Source organism: Ovis aries, chromosome X, assembly GCF_016772045.2.
Source record: "Ovis aries strain OAR_USU_Benz2616 breed Rambouillet chromosome X, ARS-UI_Ramb_v3.0, whole genome shotgun sequence".
NCBI classification, from domain to species: Eukaryota; Metazoa; Chordata; class Mammalia; order Artiodactyla; family Bovidae; genus Ovis; species Ovis aries.
Window position 1 is genome coordinate 10,288,588 of NC_056080.1, and position 13,824 is coordinate 10,302,411.

Consider the following 13,824-nt stretch of genomic DNA (forward strand, 5'->3'; position numbering starts at 1 on the left):
GATGAAGGAAGGTTCTTGTGGCTATTCTCTTGGGAAGAGGTAGACAGGGTGAAGGGGATTAATTAGTGAAGACTATGAGGGCCTTCACTGTTATCATTAGTAAACCAAAGGAGGATGAAGGATGCTGGGTATGGAGAAGTGGTGGGAGATGAACAAACATCAGCAATGAGGTCAGAGAAGGAGCAGTTTCCCACTGGGGAGGCTTGGCCAGCGCTGGTTTGGCTGTGAATCTCATAAGCATAAAATTCATTCATTCAACAAGTATCTGTTAAGGTTCTTCTACATCCAGGGAACTGTTCTAGGCATTTGGGATCCATCAGTAATGGGGGGGGGCACGAAAAGAAAAAACAAAACCAAAAAAGATAACTGCCCTTGTGAAGGTTTTATTCCAGCAAAAGAATCAGACAAGAAGCAACAGACTTAAAAATAAATTATATAATATACTAGTGGGTGATAAGTGCTATGGAAACAAGGAGGAAAAACAGTTAATGAGGCCTCAGAGTCTCAGGGCATGGAGGTCTTGCTGTTTTAAAGAGGTTTTCAGAGGTGGTTTTTTGGAAGGGATATTTGTGCAAAGACTTGACGAGGCAAAAGAGCTGGCCATGCAGATATCTGAGGGAAGAGCATTACAGGCCGAGGGAACAACCCCATTGCAAAGAGACAGAGGTGAGAGGGTGCCTGCAGAGTTGAAGAACAATTCAAGGAAGCCAGTGTTGCTGGGGCCTAGTAAGGGTGAGGGGAGATGTGAAGAAATTAGATGATGTCAGAAAAATCAAGGTCCAGGCATCTAGGGCCTCACTGGTCATTGTAGGAGTGCGACTTCAGCTCAAAAAAGAGTGGAGAGCTTTTGCAGAATTTGGATCAGACAAGTAATCTTACCTGAAAGTGAAAGTGTGAAAGTCGCTCAGTCCTGTCCAGCTCTTTGAGACCCCATGGGCTGTACATTCCATAGAATTCTCCAGGCCAGAATACTTGGGTGGGGAGCCTTTCCCTACTCCAGAGGGTCTTCCCAACCCAGGGATTGAACCCAGGTCTCCCGCATTGCAGGCGGATTCTTTACCAGCTGAGCCACAAGGGAAGGCCAATGTTTGAAACTCATCTGTCTAGGGCTGACAATTTATTGAGAATAGATTGTGGCATAAAAAGAAAAGATTTCTCTTTTTTAAACATGTTGCCTACTTATATGACAGGGTTGCTATGAGACTCAAATGCAAAAGCGCTTTCAAAATTATAAAGCACAGTACAGACCCAAACGATAATTATTTTTACACAAACAATAGAGGGTTCAAAAGCCAAGGTCCTTCTTGCCGCTTCTGATCATGAGTAGTAACCCGTTCATGAAATTAAACCAGTCTGTCTACAAGAAGCTAAAGGAAAATGGATTCTATTTATTTAAAAAATAATGTAATTTTGTGCCTGAGTCTTGAGTCATTCAGATCTTTCAGGTTGCTACTGATTTTATGTTTAATTTTTGAAAGAAATGCCTTTAAAAAAAAAAAAAAGTGGAAGCACCAGGCTTGAATACTGAAGACTTTAAATGCAGCGACAGACCAGGATAGGAGCAGAAGTCTGGGAACTTTAAACCTATTTCCTTTTCTCTAATCCTGTTGGAGAGCTCGAAGTGAGCTGGCCAGATCCTCCAACATTTCGGGGGTGGCATCTTTTCCTCGCGGTGGCCCTGTCATCAGGTGAACGCTTCTGGGTGGGAGAACACACTTTGTGCAGCCATCTGACCTTCACAGAGTCTGGGGAGAAATTTTTAAAGGATTTTGGAGAAGAGGCCTTGAGTCTCGAAGATAAAGAACAAGAAAAAGGGGGCCAGAGGAAGCCTGAGCCTCGGGGGAGATAAAACTGAGTTAATGAAGAGGGGTGATTATCCCAGATAATTATGTAAAAGAGAAGGCTAGGAGTTATAAATGGCTGCAACTTGGAGTTTACTCTGCCTAAGGTAAGTGTTTATGTTTTTGTGTTTCGGTTTTTGTGTTTGGAGTATGGTTTTTTCCTTCTTCACCCACCGCTCAATTTGAGAAAGCGGCTGCTCCGCCTGCCAGACCCCCATTCTCCTCCCTTCTCTTCCTTTAGATTTCGAAACCCCATTCGTATTAGTCTCCGCGCCGCTGGCTCCTGGGACCCTCATCTCTCTGCCCCTCTAGAAAGAAGCAGCTCTGTGTATCACCCCCCCCACCCCTCGCCGATGCCTCTCGTTCTTATTTTCTTATTTCTCCGACTCCCTCCCGGTGCTGCTGTCCAAAGACACACCTTCCCAGCCAACCCAGCTGTCACGTCTCGCTCCAGCGGTTCGGGGAAGCGGTGGGAACTCTGAGCTCTCCAAATGAGCCCGCCTCGCCGGGCATCTCCCTCCCCTTCCCCTAGAATAACGACCCAGCCTCGACCATCCCTGCTCCTTTCCGACCGCTAGTTTTGTTTATGGAACCCGCCGAGGCTTTGGGCAATCTGCGGTGGCCCGGCTCTCGCTAGGTTTGGGGAGGGAGGGGGCAGCGTTCACGGCCCCCCGGTGTGTCCGAGACTGTTAGATCAGATCTTTCGGATCCGGAGGCAGAGGCAGCGGTTACAGGAGAGCCCCCCCCCCCACCACCACCCGCGGGTTGGGGGTGGGGAGAGGAAAAGGGACTGGGCTCGGGGAAGGAGGCAGGCAGGCAGCTGCAGTGCCGGGAGGGGTGCGCGCGCGTGTGCCGGGCTCGCCCGCCGCCTCCCGGCTCAGTCTGCGCTCCTCGGCACGCGGGGCTGCCGGGGCCGGCGGGTCGGGGAGCAAGAGCAGCGCCCTCCCCGGGGGCGCCCGGCGGTTCCCGGGCTGCGTTCCCCACCCCCGCCCCTCGCACCCGGCCCGGCCCCCTCTCCATTGAGTTTTCCCGACACCGGCGCCCATCAATGGTCCTGCCCGGGGATGCACACGCAGCCTGCGGCCGGAGGGGGGTAGCAGCCGCCGCTTCCAGGTGCGGGCTCTCCCGGGTCGTCGCCGCCACCCGTCGCCGCCGCCACTCGAGCCCTGGGGCGCGCTGAGGTCCCGGCCGGCCATGGGGCTGCCGCTGCTGCCGCTGCTGCTGGCGTGACAAGGGGCGACGGAGCCACCGCGCTCGGGGTCCCCGGCTGCCTGCATGGATGTCTTCAGCTTTGTGAAGATTGCAAAGCTCTCGAGGTAGGGGCCGCGCCGGTTCACGTGCACCCAGGGCACCCGCGGTGGGCAACTTGGTGCTTTATTTTTCGGGAGCCTCGGGGTGAAGCAAAAGCCGGAGAGAGCAGCTGGGCTTAAGCTAGGACAGAAGCGAGGTGGCCAGGGGCTGCCGCGTTCAACTTCTCTCTCACTGGCTAGTGAGGCTTGTGGAGCCACGACTGTAGACCACACACACACACACACACATACACACACATGCCCTCACGCACAGAGCAACCTTCACGAGTTTGTTTTCCCTAAGAAAAGCCCCAGTGGTGTTTGGGGTCACATGTATAATTCAGGGCTAAGAGAAGATGGTTGTAATCGCGCCTGCTAGGGAAAACCAGAAGTGCTTAGAGCTTGGGTTCCTGCTTTCTAAGCAGCAGTGACCAAAAGTGACCCCCTGCCCCCCACCCCAAAACTGGACCTCCACACCCCTGAAAAGTCAGCTTGCAGGTGGACCCAGGTAACCTGTCAGGTGTTCCCAGCAATGACCTAGGTGCTGAAGTCATGGAGACAGAAGAGAAAGACCTTTAGCTTTTCTTTGCGCAACTGTGTAGTTCTAAGCCTGGAGAGATTTAGAAATTTGCTTCCAAGTGGCCATGTTGTCGAAACGGAAGAAAAAGCATCAATTCAGGCAGATGTCTCAGGCCGTGCTGATAGAGGAGGAACGTTCCCATTTTTTGGCTACCTAGGTTTTATCGGGTCAGAGCATTCCTCCTAGGTCTCCTGCCCTGCTTACACTTCCTTCCGGAGACTTCAGCAAGCCCAAGAAGTGGCATTCACTGGGAAGAGCCCAATATGAGAAGACTTAGAAGACTGTGCCCTACCTCTACTGCCCAGGTCTCCTCTGGAAGTACCAGCCTGAGCTCTTAATAGCAGTTACTACCTCTATCTTAGGAGGGAGACATCAGATGTCTTTAGGACCTGCTTTATACTCCCTTGCAATCCTGAGAGAATAATTGGTGTCAGGGTGGGAAGTGTCAATTGCATCAGGCAAGAGTGAGTAACATCAAGTAGTCAGAAATGTATGTTGGCTTTGTTTTGACAGAAATGTATGTTGACTTTGCTTTGCTAAAGTATGTTTGGGTCATTTCAGAAACATTCAGTTTGGATGTTACCTTTCAGATGTGCCTCTCTCCAACATCCACCAGTCTTTATTTGTTCTTCTTGCCCATCTCCACCTTCCTTCTCTATTCACATTGGGTGGGTCTTAATGTGCCAAGCAGATTTCCTAGGGAGAGGCTCCAGCGTAACTTAGTCTAGGTAGACCTGGGATATACAGCTGATGGGTAAGTATGTCCACCCCCTAAGAGGCATTGCTCTGCATAACAGAAGACTAGTAAGTTGAGTGGTGGATGATAGTACTGTGGCAGATTGTTTGATTTCATGCCGATGTCATCAAAGGCCATGGCTTCACACTTCTATTCTGTTAACTTCCTGCATGCTGCTGCCTGTGGCTAGATTATAAACAGCTGTCAAATCATGAACCATGGACAGGAAAGGGTTGTGAGCAAGGGTTTAGCAGTTGCCTGGTGCCATCTGTGATGGACAGAGAGATGCCCAAGGGAAAGTGAGGTTCAACAGATAGTATAGTTCAAAGTAACCAAGATAGCCATCGATTGCCTCAAATGCTAAAAACGTTAAGATTAATGAAACATCCAGAGCCTAGATTTTGTCCTTAAACTTCAGAGCTTGGGGGAAAACAGTGCTGTGTATCAGTGAAAAGATGTTTTATACTCTTTTACTCAATTCTAGGATGCCTTCATGATATTCACAAATCTGAGCTTTTGCAAAACCCAAGCCAGGCTGTGGGGGATTAGTATCTTATTTTAAAGAGAGGTTAAAATTTAGTAAATGAGTGTGAATTTCACTTTCTATCCTTAACGTGATCCAAATAGAGTGTTTATTCTAAAGAGAGAAGCTGCACATGTTCTGAGCTTATGTGCCGATTAAGAAATCTCCCATCCATAAGAATTCTTCTTGTTTCTCAGTGTGAGCTCAACGACGGTCCCCAAGCTGAAATAGAAATACCTTTAGAGGGTCATCAGCGTGCGGAAACACATGTTTGCAGCTGCTTGTTTCTGCCCTTGAAGGAATAAAGTCTTGTGTGTGTGTTTTAAACACCGTTACAGAAATCAAGTTCTTTTCTCAAAGGTGAAGTATAAAAGTGCTTACACTGCAGGATTTTCCTGATTTTGGAGTGGATAATCTTCCTAAAGGATTTAGCTTTGATCAGTGTGGTTACTTGAGTGCTTAAAATTCTCCTGGTTTAGAGATCAACACACACAGTTACCCCAGGCCTTAGCCTTTCCTTTGGTTCCTAAGTGAGTTGAACTTGAGTTTCTAAATGTTCATTCAGGAAGTATTTGCTGTCTGATATTTGCTAACCGTCCCACCAGCGAGTAAAGAAAGTAGCAATTACAGAGAATTCCAAGAGAATATTAATCCACACTGGAATTAATAAACAACGTGTTTTGACTTTTCAAACTACCTACATTTAACCACTTGTTCCCAGAATCTGTACTCTTTTAATTATGTGAAAAGTCAGAATACAAATTGCCCCTTAAGAATCCAGTTACATCCTATGGTCATCATTAAAAAAGAAAAAAACAAAAACCTGCCAAGTATTGGAATAGCTGGCAAGTTGGGACCCTTTACATCATCTTTTTGTGTAGTGACCCTTGATTGCATCCATCGTGGGTGGCACAGTGTGTCATGGTTCTATCTGGAGATGGTTTTTCCTTGTTCTTCTAATTTTCTGGTTATTAAACTGCTTGATAGTTTACATGCAATTTTACTTCACTGTTTCCTTGGTAACAGTTATATATCATTTTCCATCTTTGTAGATGAGAGCATTACAGATGATTGCCTTATAAACCAGTAATAGTATAAAAATAGGCATATATTTTTTATTGTTACTGTTCTTTGAATCAGCTGTTTCATGTGTAAAGCAGATGCACTCTTTGAAATGTTTATAGAAGAATGTAGTTCAGTAGAAAAACATATGATTATGCCCCCTTTGCCTGAGGGAAGTAATTTGAAACCCAGAACTCATAGGGGTGTTATTAAACTGAGCCACGAGTTCATGAATTGAAAAAATGAAGATTTCTTTTCTTTAAGCAAAATGGAACACTTTGAGATAATTATTTGGTCCCAATTATTAATGTGAATGTTCTTTCTTGCAGTGTTAGGTAAATTTGAGGGCTGCTTTATTTCACATTTTCTTGTAGTTTCACAAGTTATTTTGTGGTATATAGCAGTGACAAACAATGTGTGCTAATTTTGTTCCAAGTATACATTTGAGTAAGAATTTTATATATATATATATATATATATATATATATATATACACACACACATACATATATATATATATATATACACACACACACATATATATGATTTCCTCACATTTTATGTAAAACCTTTTTAGAGACTACTAAACTTCTGTTCTTTACCTTTCCCTTGTTCAGAATTAAATATTTCCTAGGGAAAAAGGGCAGCTAAAGAAGCAATGCAAAGGTCAGATTTTTCCCATCTCCCTTTTTACCCAAGTAATTGCATTAATGTTGCTGATAATAGTGACTCTGGAGGCTAGCAATGAAAAACTCCCAAAGACTCTGGATTTGAATTTTATTAAAAATGCTACTTGCTCATTGTCTGAGTCCTTTCTGAGTTCTGCTGATTTTCGTGGCTGTCATGAGGTGAAATGATGAACAGTTTCATAACAGAACTAGATTCCTGTTTTAGGAATATTTAACTCTAGTTTCCCAGAGCTTGCTAGTTTGCAGCTGTGAAAGTCTAGTCGTTAGCTGTTCTGGGAAAAGATGTCTAGTTCAGGCTATGTATATTTCAGGCATCTCTCTCTCTCTCTCTCTCTCTCTCTCTCTCTCTCTCTCTCTTTGGGGCAAGTGAATTTACCTTCTTGCTATCAGAATTTGATGTAGATTGTCAGATGAAGTGAAACTTACTTGTTTAAAAGCATGACCTGGAAATTTTCACTTTCTGCTTATGAACCTTCCAGCTGTTCATTTTTTCTCTCTTACTGAAGTATAGTTGACTTACAATGTTATATTAGTTACAGGTGTACAGCATAGTGATTCAGTATTTTTACAGCTTGTACTCCATTAAAAGTTATTACAAGCTAATTCCCTGGGCTGTACAATATATCTTTGTTGTTTATCTATTTTATACATAGTATTAAATAGTTTGTATCTCTTAGTCACATAACCCTATCTTGCCCCTCCCCCCTTCACTGTCTCCACTGTTAACCACTAGGTTTTTTTCTGTATTTGTGGATCTTTCTGTTTTGCTTTGTACATTCATTTGTTTTTGTTTTTGTTTTTTTTTAGATTCCACATACAATGATACCATATTTGTCTGTGTCTGATTTAGCATAATATTCTCTGGGTCCATGAACTTTGCTGCAAATGACAAAATTTCATTCTTTTTATGGTTGAATAATATTCCATTATACCACATCTTCTTTGGGTTGCTTCCATATGTTAACTACTGAAAATAGTGCTGCTATGAACTTTGGGGTGCTGGTATCTTTTTGAATTAGCATTATCAGGGTTTTCTAGATATATATCCAACGGTAGAATTCCTGGATCATATGGTAGTTCCTTTTTTACATTTTTAGGGAATCTCCATAGTTTTCCATAGTGGCTGCACCAGTTTACATTCCCACCAACAATGAAGGATTCCCTTTTCTCCTTATCATTGCCAACATTTGTTGTATGTAGACTTTTTGATGATGGCCGTTCTGACAGGTATGGGGTGATATCTCATTGTTGTTTTGATTTGCATTTCTCTAATGATTACATACACACTCAGAGTTCAACATTATTGCTTTATTATTCCATTTGGAGTTTGCATGGATGTTTAACTATGAGAGAATATCCATTATTGGTGAACTAGAAAATTTATCTTCAAGGAATGAACTTAAAACCACTAATTTCATACTTGGCTCCTTGAGAAAAATTGACAGCATTTTTTTTGGTTTGTTGAGAAATACAGTTCTTAAATCTACCATTCTTATCATCAAATGATCTTGAACTTTGAAAGCTAATCAAAGCAAGGAAAGGAAATTAATACATTAAACCATGGGTTAGTAAACTGACCTGTGGGCCAAATCTGGTTTGCTGACTGTTTTCACATAACCTGTGAGCTAAGAAAAGTGTCAGATTTTATTTTCTTGGGCTCCAAAATCACTGCAGCTGGTGACTGCAGCCATGGAATTAAAAGATGCTTGCTCCCTGGAAGAAAAGCTATGACAAACCTAGACAGCATATTAAAAAGCAGAGGCATTACTTTGCTGACAAAAGTCTGTCTGGTCAAAGCTATGGTTTTTCTAGTAGGCATGTATGGATGTGAGAGTTGGACCATAAAGAAAGCTGACCGCTGAAGAATTGATGTTTTTGAACTGTGGTGTTGGAGAAGACTCTTGAGAGTCCCTTGGACTGCAAGGAGATCCAACCAGTCAACCCTAAAGGAAATCAGTCCTGAATATTCACTGGAAGGACTGATGGAAGCGGAAACTCTAAAACTTTGGCCACCTGATGCAAAGAACTGACTCACTGGAAAAGACCCTGATGCTGGGAAAGATTGAAGGTGGGAGGAGAAGGGGATGACAGAGGATTAGATGATTAGATGGCATCACCGACTCGAAGGACATGAGTTTGCACAAGCTCTGGGAGTTGGTGATGGATAGGGATGCCTGGCATGCTGCAGTCCATGGGGTCACGAAGAGTAGGACACGACTGAGCGACTGAACTGAACTGAGAATTGTTTTTAAATGGTTTAAAAAATCAAAAGAAAAAAAATATGGAATTAAAATGTTAGTGTCCATAAATAAAGTTTTATTGGAACACAGCTCTGCTTCTGCATCTGCTGATAGTCTATGTCTACATTTGCTGTACAACAGCAAAGTTGAATAGATGCTCCAAGGCCCTTACAGCCAGCAAAGCCTGAAATATGTACTGTCTGCCTCTTTCCAGAAAGTTTATTGACTCCTGCACAAAACAATGCCTTTTCCTATGTTCTTTTCTTTACATTGTCAGCACGTGTGTGTGGGCACAAGTATAACCAAATACACAGTGTCAAAGATCAACAGAGCCAGACACTAGTTAAAATCGTATGGACAGATTTTAATCAGTAACATACTATTGCAGTGGGGAAGAGAGACTGCTGTGAACACAACTACGGCTTCCAGTTGTACAGAGGTGACTGGGCATTTTAAAGGGAGAATGAGGAAAGAGGGAGGGAGGGAGCTGGGGCTCAGTACAGGCAGGAAAGTGAAATATTACAAAAAGCGAGAAGAGGGTTGGTCCATGTGAAACCCATCTGGCTTTGTCAACTGGCTCTTATCAAAGTTACGACTCCTGCCCTCCTACAGTGGCTGAGAGACAGAGGCCCCATCTTCAGATCTGGGCTGGAACAAGCAGTCAATTCATTTGCAGCCTTAAATTTTCTCAGACAAGCACTTTAAATGGAGCTGAAGTCATCCTAGGAGTGTACCCTTGAGTTTAGAGTTTTTAGAAACTGAGGAAGTGTTTGTTCAGTTCTTTCTGGGCAGAGGTTGAAACCTAGTCAAGGGAGGGCTCAGAGGAGCCTGGCTAGAGTTTGGTTAAGGAGAGAAGCTTTGTCAACATGTGTTCAATTTAGTATATTAAATACACGCATTTACCAGTACACATTCACAGTTAATGTAGACCTTGTCTTTATTGAAACTTCTGATCTTATTTACTTAACTGTCGGGACACTGAGCATCAAAAGTGCATGTAACTGCCCTAGTGGTATTTGTTGCACTGGGGACAATTTTGCATGCTTATTCTTCGGTCACTAAGTTGGCCCACTTTCTTTAGACTGGAGAGATATGTGTTAGAGTGATACTTGCCTTCCATAAAGCTTTCAACTTCTAGTTTAACATGGATGGAAAAAGAATGGGCCAACAGTACTTGTAGAGCCTCAACTGACGTGTGTGGAGAACTGATAAGTCCACAGGAGAAGGCCTGGTATTCCCTTACAGTATACTTGAGCCACCTGGTCCTAATGGCTGATGACCTTCATTAATCTTTTTCCACATGGAAAGAAAACTAGATAAGTAGATTTAGTTGTAGACAGAGAACTGGAGGTAAGCTGTATTAATTTGCAGTTGAGTTCACCTCAGCTTTCTTGTGATTTGATTGAGAGCAGCATAATGAAAAACTAGACTGCCTTTAGTTCTTTTTTGTTTTTAAATTTTTTTCTATTCTGTTATGATTTATTATAGAATATTGAATACAGTTCCCTGTGCTATATAGTAGGACCTTGTTGTTTATGCATTCTATATAAAATATTAATAGTTGGCATCTGCTAACCCCAACCTCCCATTCCATCCCTGCCCACCTCCTCCTGAAATAATGCCATTTGTGCCTACATGGATGGACCTAGAGATTATTATACTAACTGAAGTAAGTCAGAAAGAGAAAGATGAATATCATATGATGCTACTTATATGCCTTTAGTTCTTCATGGCAAAGACATATCAAACATATGTAGCCTTACTTCTGAGCAATTTAGGTCATTATGTACTTCAGCTATGAAAAGTATCTTGAAGAACTCTAAGCCTTAGTTTTAGATAACCAAGTTACCATTCCCATTTTTTCCTGACAAAGAGATAAGAAAGTTTCATCCTGCCCTTTTCTTTTAGAAATGTATTTTCAAGTGTGGTTATAGTATTTGGCATCTGATGAATACTCTATGCTAGATAATCAGTGAATAAAGTCATGTACAAACCCACTCTAATACTTCTTAACAAATGAATTACCATAATTTGTTGAGCTGAACAGTGATCAGGATCAGTAATTCAGGAATGGAAAGGAGTGTGTAAGTTAAGTCTCTTGGATTGGTCTCAGAGAATAAACTTTTATTTTTGTTTTGACATTTGAAGTGGTTTTCTATGCTTAATGGTTTAAAAGTCATCAACTTGGCCTTCTAAGAACGCTGTGTTTTACCCTATAAGCTCAATGAGCAAAATTAGTATTATGCTAAAATGAGTTTTTAATAGGTGTCAGTAAGTTTTTCTTTTAAGAAGGCCTTTTTGAATGATAGAAAAATACTATTATTTTTATGAAAGAAATGTGCCTCAAGTTCGAAAAGGAAAAGCAATCCTACAATTCCAGTTTGCTTTAGAGGTTTAATGTTTATTTTGGTTATTTCCTTATGTTTCAAAGATAGTGTGAGATTTGCTTAACTGAAAATGAGAACATGATAATTATCTCTCAAAGATGAGCTTTAAAGAACACAATAGTCCAAAATTCACCAAATTAATGTAAAATTCACCCATCGAATGTAGGAAGGAGAGTCTTTATATATTTAACTGGCACGATTATTTAACTGGTGGAAGGTTGCTAAGGTGGAGAGCATGAAGCCATCTGGCCAATTCTAGACTGTTCTACATTGGCTCATACATCTAACCATGGTGATTTTGCAATGACCATTTAACTGGAGTCGAGAGTGCTTACCTCTTATAAAAATCACAGTCCAGGTCACCAGTCTTGATGCCAGGGCAGGGGCAGGGGGAGTCTCAAGGGCACAGTGAGTGAAGTCTGGGATTAGTTTTGTCACAAACCCCTCACAAGCCTGCCTGCATTGTGGCCCAGGGCACGGATTAGAACTCTTTAGCCCACCTGATATGTTTACTTCTATTTTCATTTACTTATCTCCTGCCAGTTTTTGTAAATAAAGTTTTATTGGAACACAGCCACACTCATTTGCTTCTGTGTTGCCCATGGCTACTTGTGGCAAAGTTGAATAGTTATGATAGAAATCATGTGGCTTACAAGACCTGCAATATTTACTCTGTGCCTGTGACAGGAGCATTTCACTGCTCTTCCTTGAACTCTGTGCCCAGGACTCAAATTCTGGTCTGGGGCTAGAGCCTTGTCTGCCTGCTCTGCTAGGAGAGGGAAAGGAAGCTGTGATTGGGGGGACATCCCACACCGAGCCCTGGCAGCCCCCTCTGGGGTCTTTAGCTGTTAACACTGTCCCACTTGGAGGTGAATTTAGAAGCTTTCTAAAGTGCAAATGTGATCATCTCTATTCCTCTGTCTCCTTGCTCCTTAATGTCCCTGATGGAGAATCCACATTCTTTATCTCTGCCCTGTGGGGGCGGGCCCCTGTTTGCTTTGTTTCCTTTGGGTATCTTATTTTTGGAAACTTTTATTTCTCCCTAGCCTTAATTAATTAACTTCCTATTCAACCCCCAAACACACAGGTGGACACACTCACAAACAAACACACACACATCCTTTTTACCTCTAACTATGTTGAACTTTTTTAGGAGTCCTAAATTGTGTCACACCTTTGAGCCTTTAAATATACTCTTCATTTTGTCTGGAACAATCTTTACCTTGCCCCCCTTTCACCTAGAAAAGGACCATTTGGTTTTTTATCTTTCAGTCTCTAATCTATGCTTATTCCATGTAGCCTTTCTAACTCCCCATCCTGGGTTAAATGGCTTGGCGAGCATCTTTTGTTAGTTAAGATAATCTAATTGTTTTAGCAGGTTAACCCCTCAATTTGAGAATAAGTGGCTTATTCTTACTTGGAGCCCCTAACAGGCCTTCCTGCTGGACTGAAGGAACTCTGCTCTACACACTCAGAGCACCCAGAAGCTGGAGGCTCTCTCCTCTTCAGTATGTGATTCAAGGTTGCCCTGCCCACCACGGTTCAGCGACAGATGACGGGAGAGAAAAGGGGAAGACTGGATGGGAGGTTTTGAAGGGCAATGCCTGGAATTGAAGTACGTCCTTCTACCCACACTCCATTAACCTCAACCCTGGCCGTATCTACATGCGAGAGTGGCTGGGAAATTTAGTCTAGCTGTGTATGCAGTCTCTGCTGGGCATCACGTGCCCTACTTTTTTTTTATCATAACATTTATTCATTCACTATGTGGTAGATTGTACTTTTGTTTCCAATTCTTAAACCTTCACTAAATTCAAGCCTTTTCTGTGTGAAATTACAGTTCCTCCTCTTAGAGTGTCCTTCCCTGACCCACTGCTGTTGGACTTGTAACTTGCTTTGTCCTGTGGAACACAGGCAGAGGTCAGAGCATCAGTTTTGGTAGACGGCCTTAAGAAGCCATGCTCATTTCTTTTTTGCTTATAACATTACTATATGAAGAACTGTCCAGGTTGGCCTGCTAGTTCCAGAAGCTAGATTCATGGCACAGCATCATCCTGTTAACCTATGAGCATGAAAACAGACTCTTATTGTTGGATGACACTGAGTTTTGGGGAGAGGTTTGTTATGCAGTGTTATCATGGCAGTAGTTGGCTGTCACATATGATATTACAATTCAGTCCAATTTGGCACTGTGTCTCTTTTATGAGCTCTTTGAGGGCAAGCCTCCTAAAGAGGGCTGTTTTTTTGTTTTGTTTTGTTTTTTAAAGAGGGCTTTTATTAAACTTCTTGGTTCAGAATAGATAGTGAGTAAATATTTGGTGAATTATGAATGAATCAGAGTGAAAGCATGCTGCATTCCACACGAGGTCAAGTATCAATTTTCGTAGATATACCTGCTTCTGTACTTCATTGAGCAGATCAGATTGCTCCTAGCTTTTAGGATCTGATGCCAGAGCTCATTTATTGTGCCTGTTGGA